At 39.9% G+C, this 14,681-nt stretch overlaps 1 protein-coding gene across 1 annotated transcript in view; it reads left to right on the top strand.

Annotated features, from left to right (window-relative positions):
* MAPK10 (mitogen-activated protein kinase 10) overlaps positions 1-14,681 on the top strand; it is a 192,912-nt gene that overhangs the window by 164,609 nt on the left and 13,622 nt on the right. The window lies entirely within an intron of this gene.

The following is a 14,681-nucleotide window of genomic DNA, read 5'->3' as shown; positions in this document are numbered from 1 at the left end:
AATTCAAGTTGTAAATTGTACTGGGTCACACTCTCTTGACAGTCACCCCGTGTTTTCTGGTACAGAGTAAGGCCTGGCTGCCTTAGGAATGTCCTTACTTCTTTTCCTGATTCTGGATGAAACCAAACAAAGGAAGATAGAAGCCCCACCAAGAGTCACTTAGCAAATGGCTCGTATTTCTTTCTATACGTTTATCATAAATGCATGGATGAGAGATAGAAATGGACTGGAAAAATGGGCCTGAGCTCATGGTCTTCTTTGGGAATCTGTCCTTGAGTTTGTCGCACTGCTTCCATCCCTTTTCATCTGTTCTTCTAAACAGCAGAAATTTGGGTCCCGATCTGGCTCTTTACTGTGCAATTCAGAGCTTAATTTTAGAGAGTGAGATGAAGTGATACACCACAACTGAACACTGGGGCGTTCTGCAGAAGTCCCTGTTTAGATCTGCTTTGCCTGTGAATTTGACTGTGGAGAGCCACTTCTGATACAGAACAAGAGTATGGTACAGTATATATGTGGATGTAATGATTTGCCCAATTTTCACATCTTTGTTCTAGTAATACTTCAGATTCAGGCAGGAGTTTGATTTTTGTCATAATGAAGTTGCACTTTCAAGCAAGAAAATCTTTTCAAACATGTCTAGAATTACAGCTGATGTTGAACCTAGTATTCTTTCTTGTCCTCTTAAACTGACAGAGATCAAGGGTACATTTATGGCTCAGGAGACCTAGGTTCCATTTGTGATCGTACCATAGAGTCTCCATGTGAGCAAAATACATCCTTTTTCTAGATCGTGATTGTAAAACAGGAATAATAATTATTCTTTTTCCCTGCCAGATGAATGGGCTGGAATCTAATGAACCCAGTAAAGCTCTCAAATGCCCACAGTAATTAGGTTCTAGTTTACTGAGGTATTCATTTCTGACCTGCACCTCATATCACCACAGATACCTGTACAAACTTGGTGCCACATGTTATCAAATCCCATTCCACTCATTTTCGCTGTTGCCACATTTCATTACTCAGGAAATGACTACAGAAGGTGCAAAGCAGTGGAAAACCAAACTGTCATTGCTGGCATAGTACCTCAAAGAACAGAGAACATCCTCTGAGGAAGGAGTAGCACTTTTAAATGTTCAGCAGTAAAACAGCTGGTATTGTCCCAGTTTTTGTGGTTTACGTCTTTGTCTGAATTACATCTTTTCAGATACACTTTGTTCTTTTCACCCACCTTGTTCCTTGCGCAGTTGTCGTGTAGTTAATATCAGCTGAACTGCTTTCTCCATCTGTCTTAGCTTCCAGGTTTTCTCCCCCAAAACACGCTATATCTTGTCCATAACACGGTATAGAATTGTATTAATACCTTAGTCATAAATACTTCAACAGCAAACTGTTACTGAATTGATGAGATGCTATTCCCTCTGTGGTATAGAGATCCTTCTTCTCTTTGGATCACAGCAGGTTCTAAAAAAGAGAAAGGTTCGGGCTGTGTGCAGTGTAACCTAAACAGGAGAACATGGGATGAATAAATATTCATTGTACTTTGTCAAAGTCCTAGGAATTACATAAGGAGCTTGGCTTCACTTAACACTCCTTATTTGTCAGATCTCATTTTCAGAGGGAAAGTTAAACTGGAGGCCCTACTTTTCACTATTAACAGTTTACTAAATTCTAAATTTCCATCTGTTCATGCTGACATGCCTTCAGTGGCTAGCTGTGAATCATTTACTAATTATTTTCTGGAGAAAGCTTATCTCAGTTGGATTTTTTTTGCTTCTTGAGTCAGCTGTTCAAGTGCAGGCCATCCCTATCTGTCATCTGCATTATCTTGATGGAAAAAGAAGCTGTTTCTCAAAAAGATTCATGGGAGATGTGTGATGCCCTGTTCTCTGTATCGGTTATTGGTTGCTGCACTGAAAAGAAAGTTTCATTTGTGCTGAGTACCATGCATGTTTTAACTTGCTGCTCCTCACTGAACACTTGACATCAGATGGGTTGTTGGTTCTTTACAAGGCAGCAAGGTACCTGTACGTGATAAACTTCATTGGTGGTAACGCTAATGATTTAGCGCTTCAAGCGTAAAGTAACTTGTTACGTCTTGGTTAAAGCTGTGTCAGAGTGCACAACAGTCAGTGTCCATCTGTCCATGTCTGCAGACACTGGTCATAGGAAAGTAGTGTAATATCCAGAATACCTTTTGGAGTATCTTGTGCAGCTTTAACACTGCACAGAAATTAGATGCCTTAAATTATTATAGTTTTGTGCATTAGTTTATATTCTGACATAAGCTCCAGGCTATGCTTTGTTCTAATTCCCTTCTTCTATTTCTGTGTTACTTTTTGTTGCAATTTTGTATTATTAGGGTATAAGATAATGTGTTAGAATTGAATCACTGTCAGAAGAGTCTTTCCATCTCTCTCACATAAATACTTAATTTGTTGCAATTCCAGGAGGTGATTCAGGATCTAATTCAGTAAACATTTCTTAGTGATATGCTTAATGCATGTCATGGGCAATGTGGAAATGACTGTCTTCTTCTGTATTTTAGCTAGATCTTGCAAACCTTGTAAGAGTGGAGGCGAGAGTTAGTACTCATCTTAAAAATGTCCAAACAAACATATTCTTTGAGAGGTACTTTTGCTGATTCATTTAATTATCTGGCTCTCGTGAATTTGTCTATACTGAGCTAGAATGCAGAAGTAACAATAGGGTGCATCAGTTGCATGGAGAAATATTACCTGAATGAGATGGAGAAACCTGGAAAGAATTTCCTGGTTCATTAATGCCAGGTTTAAAAAAAAAGTCATGATTCTCAATATGCAGAAGAGATTGCAGCCTGATTATTGCAGATTGTATACATCTTAAGTTTCCCATTCCAATTTGAATGCAACGAGTCATTTTTCACTATCTTGGGAAACTGTTTTATTAATGTTGATGTGTGCTATGAAACAACTGCACTGACACATTTCATCAGCGAATCTTGTGCAGTGAATCCAAATCAGTAGATCAAGTGGATCAAATTCAGTGGGTCTAGCCCACTGAATTTTGGAGGGTGGAAGTGGAATTTAAATCTGCCATTGCACCTCAATTCTGCAGATGAACCCTGTTTCTAGGTATGAACCAAAATACGACTGTAGATCAAAACACTGTTGGAATGGTGTGATGAAATTCTCATGCTACTGGTCTGGGTCCATTTTGTCCACAAACGATGGCATGGTTTGTGAGGCTTATGAAAATGCCTTATGCGAAAGGTGAATATGTATGCTGATCACTCACTTTCACTGAATGCAGTTAAGAATTAGTGCCAGTGTGGTCTCAGGTTTTTGCGACTACATATCTAGCTGTGTTTGGGAGCCAGCTTTTATAAATGAAGGACAAAAAGCAAATGGAAGACTACTGTCTAAAAGAGTTTATTCAAACCAGTTAGCCCCTTTTTCTTTGTGAATTATTCATGAACACATTCAGAGTCTGTGTTCATTATAGGACTTAGCTGACAAATGGTTTATGCAAACATATAACAGCCTAAGGATTTCATGAAAACTCTTGGAGAGTGTGCTGTTACAGATTTTCTATTCTCAGTGTGTGATCCGTTACCTGATCTTGCCTGTGCTCCCTGAGGTGGAAGATTTCCAACCTGAGGAAGAGTTTCTATACATGAATAGACATGACGCTTTCTCTTTTTCTAACAGTCCTGCAAACTTGCATAGTAGTAAGGTGATTGAAAGAGTGTGAGATGATGTGTAGCACAGTAGCCATTCTTATTCAAACTAAGGTATTTTACGACATTTGTTCAATTCTTCTCTGTCTCTTAAAGATATTCTCTCGTATTTTAATTATTAGGAGACTGGGCTATTCTAACCCTTTGCTGCTATAGTTATCTGATAAACCAGATAATGAATTTTGCATTTGCCCTCTCTGAGTATTTGGTTTTACTCTTGTTTTTCATTCTCTTTGCTTGCTTTACAATTAAATTCAGGAGTGCCATTTTTAATGTATTGACCTTTAAAAAGTTCAAGTGTTTAAAACATTTTTGAAGCATTTCTTCCCTGCCATCTTTAACCCAACGTGATCTTTTGTTAAAATAGGTTTTAGCTGGGCATTTGTATTTTACATGTCACTAGAAAAGCTGTAATTATTCATTCCATCTTACCACTTTGCAATTGTTTGGCTACTGCTGCTTTTTACAAACATACTGTTTTGGGGCCTATGAATTTTTTTTACAGTTACATTCAGTGAGTCTCCTCTTGTGTCAAAATCTGACTTCTGTGATGGGTATTGTCCAAGGTGCATAGATTTTTTTTTCCTGTCTGAGAACAAAGCTTTAAAAACAGAAATTTAAGTAAAGCATGTTCATCTCTGACTCATTAAAAGCTCAGCATTTTCACTCTCTGTTGGCTGAGTTGTGACCTGAGCTCAATAATATCACTCTTTGTATAATGAACAGGAGGATCAGAACTTGTCCCTCAAGCAGAGGGATCAGGAGCACTTTACAGAAGCTTAATAGGTGCTAAGGTGTTCTTCATCTTTTCCTGTCGTCCTTTACACAAGGCAATACGTTGTATTTGGTGATGTGTCTGGCTCTTAGATTTCAAATAATGGCTTTGTTGCTTCCTAGCGGAGGGAGAACAGCAGCTGAAAACCAGATTTTACATTCAGTCTTTCAGACACACCAGGTAATAACAGTGTTTTTTGCTTTGCCTTCTCCGAAGCTGGCCCTCTCTCTTCCTGGATGGGCACTCACCCCACTAGCTTGCATCTTCAGTAGATTTGCATCCCTTTTGTGGGCTGGGCACTAGAGAGTAAAATGGGAGCCTTAACTGTGTCCTGCCAAGTGGGCAGGCAAGGATGTGATGGAGAGAGGAGTGGGAGAGGCGATGCCCTAGCAAAGAAGTGTATTCTGCCACTTCCTTGGGGAAAGTTTGCCAAGGACTGTCTCATGCCTTAGTGATTTCTCCTTTAGAGTTTGCCCCATGGAAGCCTTTCATGGCATCTCCAAGTTTGTACAGTGCAGCTCTGCTCTTCCACAGACTTCCATGGCAATGTTTAGGCCAGAGAACTGGGCAACAGAGTGATAGGAAAATGAGTAATGGAGACCATGCCTTTGGTCACTTCTGTTGTGCTTAATCTGCTACTGTTTTTCTTAATTACCCCCCTGGTCCTGCACTGTATTGCATCTGCTCCCATTTACTGTACCATTTCTCTTTTCAAGCATTTGATCAGCACTTTTTCCATAGAGTGAGGACTTTCATCATGTGACTAGAGGTTTTTTTTAGTTGCTGAGGTTTTCTTAAAGTGTTGTATGACGTTCTTGACTGTTGGGAACCCCGGCAATTGTTAAAACTTCTCCATGGCCAGAGTGTTTGTGAGTTGTGAAGGCAGGAATGAGATCCGGATCATGCCCTGACTGTGTGATAGAATAAGCCACATGTAGGGTTCTAGCCAGCATCCCCAAACTGGGAGCCTACTTTTGAGTTTCTTATCGGTACTTGGAGAGCTGTCTTGCAAGTGTTGAATGAGTAGAATGCGCTTTGGCCAAAACAAACTGAAAGGAAACAGAAAAACCCCAGCCAACTTGAATTACTTGAACATGCTAATAGAGTTGGCAATAATTGGCTCTGCAGTAGAATTACTGCCTCTCCTGTTCTTCGCTAGAGAGATTTGGTTGATAAAAGGAGGGTGATAATTTGGAAATTCGAGTATTAACGTGGGACTTAAAATACAGATGCAAAAAATTTTACTAACCCACAGGCTTCTTCTCTCACCCTGTCTATTAGACTAGAATTCATTTCACTTAAATTTAGCTGCCCAAAAGATTAGCATTTATTTGAAGCTAGGAATCTAATCTCCTTCCAGAGTGAGTAGAAAGAGACAGACACCTCCAAAGGGCAGATCTTACCTACTGTGGGCTCACTCACTTTAATCTGTCTTGGGATGGTTAATTGTATTTTTTTAGGTGTATTTTTCCATAGATCATTGATGGATCATAGGTAAGTAGTTTAGACTGAGCCTGCCCTCCCATAGTGCATAATATTAGGCAGGATTCCTCCCACTGTCAACAACTCTATATAGTAGAGATAACACTGAAATTAGCAGGATAAAAAGGTAATAAAGAATATGATGTTTTCAAGTATTACAGCAATGGGGGAGGATTTAGTTAACTTAGATATCTAGTTAGCTTACTCCCTCTCCCCAGTAAATCACTCCATCAGAAGCAGCTAAGCATCTACAGTGCAATATTCACTTGGCTCAGAGGGCTAGGAGGAAAGGTAACGGAAAGCATTTAATGTGACGGGGGAATTTCCAAGGGAGCTGCTGCAATAGCATGAAGTGTCAGTGCATATTGGAGAAAACAGGGAAGAGCACTGGAGACAGTTTAGAGAATAAGCAGAGAATTTGGGTCAAAGTTTAACTTAGAGGTAATGACCCTCTACGTCTGCCCAGATTTACAGCAGTATGTGTGAGGAACAGATTAAATAGCTCTGTCCAGTTAAAAAGCACACTACTGTGACAGTTGCAATCCCTTTTTATGAGGCTATTAAAAGTTTATGGTCTTTCACAGGCTACATGAGGGCAATAAAATTATGCCGTCTCGTTCTAATGGGCAAAGACTGTGACATGAATGGGAAATGGTAGGAATGCAACACCCTTTTTCCCCCTGACATGTACAACAGGATTAAACTCTTCTGGTCTGCCTTGAACGCCATGTTACGACGCCCTGAAAAACAGAGGAAGAAATTATATGTGATTACATGTGGTACTTGCTATTCACTAACAGCACGAGGTTACACAGTGCTCTGACTCCCTTATAGACGTCTGTGTAAAAACTAACCACATCCAGAGCCCTCAATAGCTCTGAAATGATTTTTATTTATTTATTATTATTATATATTTTTTTTTACATTTAGAAACAGGCCTTGCACAGTTTTTAGGCTCACCTGTGGAGTGAGTGGGTGAGTGACCAGGCTAGATTTTGGATATGGAAGAAATTCTTATGTCTAACATAGTAACCTAGTTAAATCCAGGTTCTTCTGGGCCCAGTGTCCTTGAGAATAACATCACGGCATCAGGTTCTCCAAAAAATAAATTGTTGCTCTGAAATTCATTTTAATCATGTTACTCACTGTTAAGGTGATTTCTCTACTTGACCAATTATAATTAAAACATGTATTTTAAAAAATATGCAATCAAAGCAAATCTCTATAGGTAACATATGTTTATGTTTGTGTGGAATTCCCAAGATTTTAGGAATTGTTGAAATCTGTTGTCCATCTTTAGATTGTGCTTCTGGTAGCAATCAGCATGTGGTATTTCAGGGAAGTCCAGTAAACTTACCCGATAAATAGGCATGGAAATATGCTAGCCACTGTAGCATACACCTTCCCCAGTGCATTCCTTTTCCCTAAATAAGTTCTGGGATTATGCCCTAATTCAAAGATTAAATAGTAAAGTTCTTTTCTGTGTCCCAGCACTCCACATGAAGAAGTGTCATACTGACTTTCCCCCCTATTCTCTTTCCGAGATATCAGTGCAGACAGGCAGATGTTAGGACAGTTTTAACCCTAGTGTGGCAGTAAGGCGTATGTTCCAGCAAAGGAGGGTAGATTTCAAATTTTGTGTGCAAAGTGGCTTTTCAGAGTTTCAGTAAGTATTGCTTAAGTGGAGTTACTCAGCAAAGAGTTGTGACCAAACCAGCTTCCACGTCGAATTTCAGGCATGGTAGCCCCAAAAAAATGAATAAAATCTATTATCAAACCAGCTATAACAGGTATATGTAGGACATCTGGTCATCTTGATGTGAGAGGCAGCAGCTGAACTTTTAACTGGAGTATTCGGTCCTTAATGTCTCTTCTTCCAAAGGGAATCTAGACTTGGGACAGAACTTAGATGAGAGCTATTCTTAGGTTAGGCCTGATATAGAACATTCTTTGCCATGAATTTAAAGTGTAATTCTGCATGAATATTTATTCACTGCCTTTTTTCAGTAGCGATCCTAGTATAGAAGGTGCACAGTCAATTCACACCATTACTCTGCACACGTGTCCCAGACTCGTAATGTTTTGCAAGTATTTATAGCACTACCAAGTCCAACTTCTGTCTCACAAGAAAGATACCCCTAAACCTGTTCTATACTGTGGGGAAAACAGAGTTCAAAGAGGAAGAGGTTTATTTCCTAAAATTATACAGGAAATCTACTGTAAATCCAGAATAGGGACACACAGACCTTACTTCCCTGTTTTGCGTTTTGGTTTTGGGGTAATTCTTCCTATATGTTCAGAGGAAGTGTCTCGGTTCCATTTCTAAACAAATACTTATGTTTATTACTCTCACGTTATGATACTTACTTTACCTACATAGCGGCATTTGGACTGTCATCATGGATAAATGAGACTCATGATACCTTCTTTCCCTCAAACTTCTCTATTCTTTCTTCAGGAAAGAAGCTATTTCTAACCTCTCTTGCCTCCACATCTAGACTACTCTATTGAGTAGTCTCAATAGCTAATCTCGATAGCTCCCTGATGACATATTACTTTGCTATTTTCTCTTCTGCAAATGGTGTGCTTGAGACTTTGTTTGCATTTACACAGATAGCTTTTCCTAAAGTTGCTACACATTCTCATCCCACATTGAGATTATCCACGATTAAGTCCCAAGTCTGGTATTTCCTTTTTCACATATCCCCTAATATTTATAAGATGCTGCTTATAGGCATTTTGGTTTAAACCAAAAGGTTTAAACTGTCCATGAACAGAGTGCATTCCTAGATACATGCTTCAGAATAGCTTCAGAATTGCCATCTAAGTGACCCTAAAAGTAACTGTCAGAGCACTTTTGCTGGTTGTTCTCCAGGATGTTATTGGCTTGAGCGACCTGTTTCAAGTCTCATTCTTTTTATATTGTTGACATTAGAAATTATTTTGGATGGGAGAGACACCTGCTTATCAGCACTAAAGTTACATTCTTATGCAAAAATGTTGTTGTTTTTTATTCCTCCCCTTAATTTTTCAATTATTTTGTCAGTTCATAAAAATTAAGCAAAGTAATTTTGGGGCAAAAATGTTTGCTTGCACATTTCTGAAAGATACTGTCTTAGAAGAATTCATGTTCTTGGGCAATTGTTGAGGATTTAATCTTATACATCCTTTTCTTTGTCTATAAATGATTTAAAAATGACTTTGTTTTGGAATCTTTTGCATATCCGCCTGATCTCATATTACTTACTGGTTGGGAGCTATTGTTTGCCATGGAACTAGTCTATTGTGCCATTCCATGTGGACAAAACTGGTATCAAAATTTGCCATAGATTATTATCTGGTATTTTCTGTTAACCGATTTTGAAATTTAGCTTAGATTTTATTGTTCCTGTAGTTATCTCCTGTTACATGGCACACACCATCTATTAGAAGAGAGATTTCTTAGAAAGTTGCAGGATCAGAGCTTAGAATTTTTCTTGCAAGTATTTCTGTATGTCGACAGAACATTTTAAAACAGAGATACGTTTTGGGGAGGCTTTTTGTTTTCACTGTAACTTGCACTGTTTTTTATTGGTTTTATTTCATAGCACTTGCATTTCATTGGAGTGTCTTTGCATCTAGGACCACTCACCAGGGGCTGAGTTGTGAATTACTGTGACGGCTCATTTGTTGTTCTGCGCAGGCCAACCCGTGTGTTAAATTGTATTAATTTGATGCCATTTCCTACAGTGCTTGTGGCAAGAGCTTGGTTCATAGTTCTCAGTCCAAGGTCCCTCTCCAGCCAGGATATAAGCTGCTACTCCATTGTTTTATCCCTTTGTGTATAAACTGTCTGTGACCAGCCGTTAAATATAAACTGTTCAAAAGTGAATACAAATTTCATAGTTTGCCATGGGAAAAGAAAAACATCAGCTTTCTCTTATTTTACCTGTGAGTACTGAGCATTCCTGATGACCAAGAAGCGCTTTGGGAGTGTTCTGTGACCTTCTCAAGCAACATATCAAAGAAAGGGATTTTTTTTAAGTGTCATTTTCACTACATGTGACACTTCAGTGGCAAAATTGAGGTTATCGGGCAGTGTGGCTTTTCTCTTATCTTTTCTCTTGTTTTGGCCAGTGCGAATCCAGATGTTGTGTGTAACCTCTGTGGTGGTCTGCCACAGGTTTTTTAATGATCTGTTACAGGATTTGTTCTTTTGCTGTATGTCAGTGATGCACATCTGTTATCTCTCAAAAGAAGTTTGCAGCTCTGCTTTGTACATGGTACACAGATATTTTCTCTAGTCAGCTATATCTATCCAGTTATAGCTGATTAATTATGGAAGCTGAACACAGCTTCTGCAGCAATCTTTGTTAGTGTCAGTGAGAAGTAGTAGTTATAGAAGAAAGAAGCATTTGTTGTCTTTTTTTTCCCTTTCCAAACCAAAGTAAAGCTTTCTCCAACTTGTCATTTTCCATATGTGCAAGCTGTTCAGTGGTCTGTGCGTAGCCAAGTAATCCGGACTCCTGCTGCATGGTATCCTTACAGTCAGACTGCTCAGGAACAGCTCAGACCACAGTTTCTTTGGTGGAAGCTCTGGGCAGAATTTTCCAAAAGCCTCTGCAAAGAATCTGAGGAATGAATGGGCACCGAGGCATCTCTTCCTCCATCCCCATAGTGGGACCGTACCCAACGCACTGTGGACTCCCTATACTGGGGTAAATGCAGAGCCCTTGCTGCTTTCCTCTGTAGCTAGAGAGTTTTTGGACCTCGGGTGTGAGCATGCCTGTATACTTAGGTTTGCACTACAAAAATAAATAAATAAATAGTATCAGTAACATAACCTAACTCGTAGCAAAACACAAAGGAATTTTTATATGAACCTTTTATGGGGATTTAAGCCATTTAACAGATTGTTTAACCTCACACCATTAATTTTTATAGCTTCCATTGCCTCCGGTATTTATCTATTGCTAACTCTATCATTGCCTTGTACGACACTTCATAACTACCAATCCAGACTCTGTGATTCTGGGAATAGCTGCAGAATCAAGCATTGCTCCAGCCAAGCCTCTCAAAGCAGCGAGTCCCAAGATCTTCACCGTGTTGGCCCTAGCTCTGCAGAGTCACGGACAGAGAGGGCAGAATTTGTTCAAGTGGGAGCTCCATCTCATTCCTTTCCCTGTCTAACAGGAGCATCCAGCCCAACCCCTTTTGCTTTGGGAAAGCGAGAATACATCAGCCTCAATGTATGTTTTGCTTTTTTCACTAGTGAAAAGCTTTTCCTTCCGGGATGTTAGAAAGATAGTTTATGAATCCAGTTATCTCTATTTGTTTGTCTGCTCATGTGAAGAACATTGCCTTTTTTTTTTCTTTCTTTTTTTAAGGAAAGGTTGTTAAATTATGTGAGATAACCCATGTCTATATTTTGTGTTTTTCTTTTATCAATTTTATTATGGTCAATGGATATTAAACATACTGCAGAATTATTTTAATAATCCATTTTGTAAAATGTAAAAAAGAAGAACCATTGAAACAACAATGAATTATTTTAATATATACAAAAAATATATAATTCCTTCCTTCTCTTCCACATCCAAAAATAGATTCTGTTCTTTGTTATTGTTGCCAATTCATTGCTTACAAATCAATCTGATTTAGGGAGAAAATGGCTACCTTAGAATAAAGCTAGATGCTGCCACCCATAGGATTGATCCACACTCTGCTTTGATTTTATCCTAGTTCAGCTGTAGTTTTTCTGAATCCTGTGTAAATTAAACCATCTCTTAAAGTCTCAGTCAGGATGGGCTATATGAAGGATTTATAAGAATTTCTAAAATATAACTATTGTATTCTATGATAACTGTAGCCACATAGAAAATTAATAATGGTGAGGTCAGTCATTTTCTAAACCATTTTAGTTAGATGGGTAGCAAAATCATTTCTAGGGCAACCTTTGTAGCAAGTAAAGCAAAGACTAAAGTCAGGTGCCCATTTCACATGCAGGATCCAGGCACAGCAGCTGCTCTGTTTGCTCCATTGCGGTGGCAGCACTTGCATTACAAACCTCTCCTCCTCCCTCTGGAAGCTGGTAAAAAAAAGCTAGTTAATAAAAACTGAGTAGTCAGCCTGAGGGGGTATTATCTGGATTGATAATAATGTATTAAGCTCTGTTGTTCCCATTAGCTTTAGTGAGGATCACAGGAAAACAACTTCGTTCCTGAAACTGTTGTGGTGTTCTCAGCTCAGCTTTATGCCTTGGAATCAGTGCCGTTATATAATAAAGACTTCCTTCCTTCCTTCCTTCCTTCCTTCCTTCCTTTCTTCCTTCCATCCATCGGGAAATTTCAATGGGAAAGCTTCACTGCGAGGCCACGTTCTGCACCTGGATTCACGGAGCGAGAGGCCTGGCCTGGCCTGGCCTGGCCTGGCCATGGAGCTCCATTGACCTATATTCTGCACAGGCTTTAGAGGTTATAGATCCTGCCTGTGTGAAGATGAGAGATTTATTCATGTGATTATCTCACTGAATATTCGTTACCCTTCGCTCTCGTGTTCCTGCCAAGAGCCATGTTTTACAGCTCTGGGTTGTGCTACCTCACACGTAAGGCTCTGCAGCGTGAGCACCGATACAGCATTAGGACAAACTGAGCAGCTGCAGTTTCTGGCATCCTACAGTGTGTGAAGTGCGGCGTTCACTTGTTCACCCTGGACTGTCTTGAGAGCAAGCTAGGAGTTTGGTAACACATGGGATTATTCTGGACTCTCTCCCCCGAAAATGCCTTCGGAATGTGTTATTCTAGGAAATAATTACTGCTGCCTTTCTTACTGCCTTTTAACCAATTATGCCTGCTTAAGACATCGGCTGAAATAAATTAGAAGAGACATAAAATGAAGGTTTTGTGATTTTGAGAAACGTGGCCAGGAATGTGTATTCGATCACTTGTTCCTTTTGGCTCCATAATTTGTGCGTTTGGGGATTAAAGCACGGAAGGAATATGTCCCTTCCTTTCTGGCTCAGAGAGAAATCCCCAATTTTTCCTTGGAGGATGTAAAAAGAGTTGTCTTGCTTGTTTGGAACTATTTTACTCACCCAAAGCCAAGAGCCAGCTCCTGAGTGAAGCAGGCAGCCTCTGTAACTCTCCTGTAGATTCACAGGCCCCCGCGGTTTCTTAGCTTCACAAGTGCTCTCTGCTTTCCCTCAGTAGCAACTGCGTGCTGTTGGGTTCGCAGAGTGGCTGAGCCGTAGTCCATCAGGCTCAGCTGGAGGAACGGAGATTACTGCATCCCGCTGGTCAGTGGTGAGGGTCACCCACACTCCTTCATAGTGTTCAGCTTCCTGGTATCGTGATCAGCAGAAACATAGAGCCCTGTGGCAATTGCAGTGGCTTTGGCTGGATCCATCTGAAGCTTTAGGACTGGCTGGAATATGGGACAGAAGCAGGTTGTTAGGCTAATTAACAATACAGCTACATCACTTTTGGTCTCAAAGTTCTTATGTGGTTGTAACTTACCTTGCTGACACAGCCAAACCCGCAGGTGTCCCTGCTGAGCCCTGACACTCACTTTAAACTCATGGCACAGGTTTCAGCTTCCATCCACAGCCTGGGACACAGTGGCTTTCTCACACACCATGGCTCTTGGCCCATGCTGTGCCCTGACAAAGGCACTTTGTACGGAAACATGCATGCACCTTGGCACACCTTACGGCTGTGCAGCTCATCTCCAGCCCTCCACCTTGCAACAGTTTCAATTGTCCTGAATTTGAAGCTGTGGGAATTGTTAGCCCCAATGACCTTGACTCCAAATGAACAGCTCATATCGTTTGCTGTAGGTACGAGACTTGGCAATTCAGGACCTCACCTAATTCCCTTTTCTTTAGCCCCAACACAAAAGTCACACTAAGGGATCTTCTCTTGTTTTCTGTGGGTTTGTCCAGTCTAGCAATCATACAGTTTTCCTGTCCCACTATGTCACTGAGCTATTACTTTCTTAGTCATATCTGTAGCATGCAGATCCCTTAACGGACTGATCGTCTTAGAGTCCTGAGAGCAAATTCTCAGCTTTTTAGTGAGTCAGAAAACAGCTCGATATGTGTGTTCAGTAATGGAATGTGTTGAAAGGGACGCAAAGGCTGTGTGCCCAAGGTGAAAGTTAGTGGAAGTACTGATGAGCCAGTAAAGCCTTGTAGATCGTGTTTCCTTCTTCATTGGATATTAATATCTCAGATGCTGAAAGATCTCAGTAGAATGAAGAAGGAGAGATTCCTTTGCCTTTTTGGCTGCTGTATTTGGCAGCAAACATCAGGAGAGACAATGAATAGGCTGTTGTCCACTGAAAGCAGGTACTGAGGGTATGAGGAAGCTGTAGTTGCCTATGGCTCAGTAAATTTCAGGATCTGCAACTTCTGTGACATTGTCAGCAGCTAGAAAATAATAACAAAAAAAACCCTTTTTGGCCAAAGTAGAGTTACTTTGGGTCTTATTTCAAGTGCAAGGACTATGCTTGTTGTTTAAAAAAGGAACAGGGCAGAGTATTGTGATTTCTTTTACAGAAGCAATTTATCTCCAGAAATGTTAATTCCTTTAATATTCACGTGTTTCATGTGTTTTTGTATGTACAGGATGGATAACAAAGAGGGAGAGGAGAATTTAGCTTTACTTAAATGAATATTTGTAATTATTTGTTTATATAAAAGATAACCTGCTAGTTAATTTTGTTTCTCTT

This window comes from Apteryx mantelli, chromosome 5, assembly GCF_036417845.1.
Source record: "Apteryx mantelli isolate bAptMan1 chromosome 5, bAptMan1.hap1, whole genome shotgun sequence".
In the NCBI taxonomy this organism is placed as follows: Eukaryota; Metazoa; Chordata; class Aves; order Apterygiformes; family Apterygidae; genus Apteryx; species Apteryx mantelli.
This window is presented reverse-complemented; position numbering and strand designations above follow the sequence as displayed.